Raw genomic sequence first — 2,903 nt, forward strand, 5'->3', positions numbered from 1 at the left:
TATACGGATCCAATTAACCAAATACAGCACATATTAGCAATGATTCTGTACCAGAATCTGTTTTAGATGTTGTCACAAATTTTAACAGTACTACCATTATTACTACTGCTACTGTTACTATTACAAAAAATAGCAGCTAACGTTTTATTAAATCTTTGCTGTTAATGACATAAACTGGGCTAAGTGCATTACATATAATATAAATTTTTACAACCACAAATCTTCTAACATGAATTAACGTACATACTTAATATGAAAAAAAGGAACGACTCCATAATGCCTCTAGAATTCTCCACAGAATTCACCATTAGGAATTTGGTGGTCATCTTAGAGGTAGAATGGTTTTAATACCCAGACATCTATACAAACCATTTTCATTTGTTCTTTATTTTTCTTTTATTTGCCAGAAGTAAGCATGCATTCCCATTCTGAAGGTTGTTTCTTTAATTTATTGTGTCTTCTGCTGTGGAGATTTTTAACCTGATGTGGTTCCATTTGTCTATTTTCAGGAGAATTGCCTGTAGTTTCAGAAACTTATTTAAAAAGACTTTGCCTACTCTAATGTCTCTAAGAGTTTCCCCTGTGTTACCCACCAGTAGTTTTATAGTCTGAGGTTTTATGTTTAGATCTTTGAGCCATTATTTTTAGAGAAATTTTTGCTATAGGGTGTGTGCACTCACCAGAGACACACAGGGACACACAGAGAAAAAGTGAAAAATCACCACCAGGGGGTGGTCATGCCACAATCCCTCCTTTTCTTCCTTCTCCTCACGGGAATTTTGGGCATGCATGCACACATGCCTGAAATGATTTTCAACCACTGGGTCTAAGACTTGAACCTCAGTCAACCATGTGGTAGTCCAGCTTCTTCACGACTATGCCACCTCCTGGCCTGATCTTTGATTCATTTAGAGTTGATTTTTGCTAATGGTAAGAAATAGTAGCTTGGTTTCATTTTTCTGCAGGTGGATATTCAATTTTTCCAGCACCATTTGCTAAAGAGACTTTCTTTTCCCCATTGAATTGTCTTGTGCCCTTGTCAAAAATCAGTTGGCTATATGGGAGTTTATTTCTGAGTTCTCTATTCTGTTCCATCGGTCTACATGCCTGTTTTTCTGCCAGTACAATACTGTTTTGATTATCACAACTTTGTAATATTTTTTGGAGCCAAGAAGTGAGATGTCAGCTACTTTATTCTGTTTGCACAGTATTGCTTTGGCGATAGGGGGCCTTTTATAATTCCTGGCAAATTTTATGACTGTCTTTCCTATTTAAGTGAAGAATAACTGATAATTTGATTATAATTGCATTGAATTTGTAAATTAATTTTGGTAGAGTTTTGATTATATTACTTTTCCAATCTAGGAACACGTCTACTTTTGTATCATGTTCCATTTCTTTTTTCAGTTTTACATAATTTTCCTTATAGAGATCTGCAACTAGAGATCATTTCACTTCTTCCTTCCCTATTTGAATGCTTTTTATTTTACTCTTGTCTGACTGCATTTTCTAGGATTTCCAGTACTATATTGAAAGGAGTGGAGAAAGTGGGCAGTCTTGTCTTGTATCAGTTTTTAGTAGAAAAGTTTTCAGCTTTTCCCCATTCAGAATGATGTTAGCTATGGGTTTGTCATAGATGGCTTTTATTATGTTGAGAAATGTCCCTTCTGTGCTAATTTTGCTGAAACTCTTAATCATGAAGGGACATTGTATTTTTATAAAATGCTTTTTCTGCATTGATTGATATGATCATATGATTTTTCTCTTTCCTTCTGTTAATGTTATTTGTTACATTTATTGTTTTTCATATGTTGAACCACTCTTGCATTGCTGGAATAAAGCCTACCTGGTCGTCATATATCATCTTTTCATGAGTTGTTGAATACAATTTACTAGTATCTTGATGAGAATTTTTGCATTTATATTCATCAAGGATATTGGTCTGTAGTTTTCTTTTTTTATTATGTCTTTGTCTGCTTTTGAGATCACAGTGATAGAAGTTTTATACAATGAATTTGTGAGGGTTCCTTCTTTTTAGATCTTTAGAGATAGTTTGAAGGGACCAGCAGATGGCATAATGGTTAAGTCGTTGGACTCCCACATGGCCAGCCATGTTTCTAGTCCCAGACCCAGAGGCTTGAAACTCATGCTCAGAACATGTGCATGCATGCCAAAATCCCAAGATGAGAATGGAGGAGAAGGAACTATGGTATGGCCATATCCCCAGGGCGTGATTTCTCTCTTTCTGTCTCTCTGTCTCTATCTCTCTGGTGAGTACACATGTCCTATAGCAAAAATCTCTAAGAAAGGATTGCAGTGTGCTCATTCTCCCTAGGGAATAATTTCTCACTTTCTCTCCCCCTGGAGAGCACATGCACCTTATGGAAAAACAAAACAAATTAGAATAGAGTTGGTCTTCTATAAAAGTTTTGTTGAATTTGGAAGTGAAGCCATTTGGATCTGCACTTTGTTTGTTGGGAGACTTTATTATTGATTTGATCTCATTTCTTATTATTGATCAATTCGGGCTTTCTATGCCTTCCTGATTCAATCTTGGTAGATTATATCTATACTGGAAAACGCCTGTATATAGATATAGATCAGTGAAGTGTATTTCTGTGAGCAGCATATAGAAGGGTCCTGTTTTATTATCCATTCAGCCCATCTGTGTCCTTTAATTGGAGAATTTAAGCCATCAACATTCAATTCATAATGTTGTTATCAATATTTACATACTTTTCTCTGTCCAGAAATTTGTCTGTCTCATCCAGATTGTTTTGTCTGTTGGTGTATAGTTGCAAACAAAATTATCTGATGATCTTTTGTATTTCTGTTATGTCTATGGTAATATTGCCTGTGTCATTGCTGATTAGATTAATCTGGTTCCTTTCTCTGTTCTTAAT

The sequence above is a fragment of the Tupaia chinensis genome, unplaced genomic scaffold (genome assembly GCF_000334495.1).
Source record: "Tupaia chinensis unplaced genomic scaffold, TupChi_1.0 Scaffold142644_1, whole genome shotgun sequence".
NCBI lineage: Eukaryota > Metazoa > Chordata > Mammalia > Scandentia > Tupaiidae > Tupaia > Tupaia belangeri.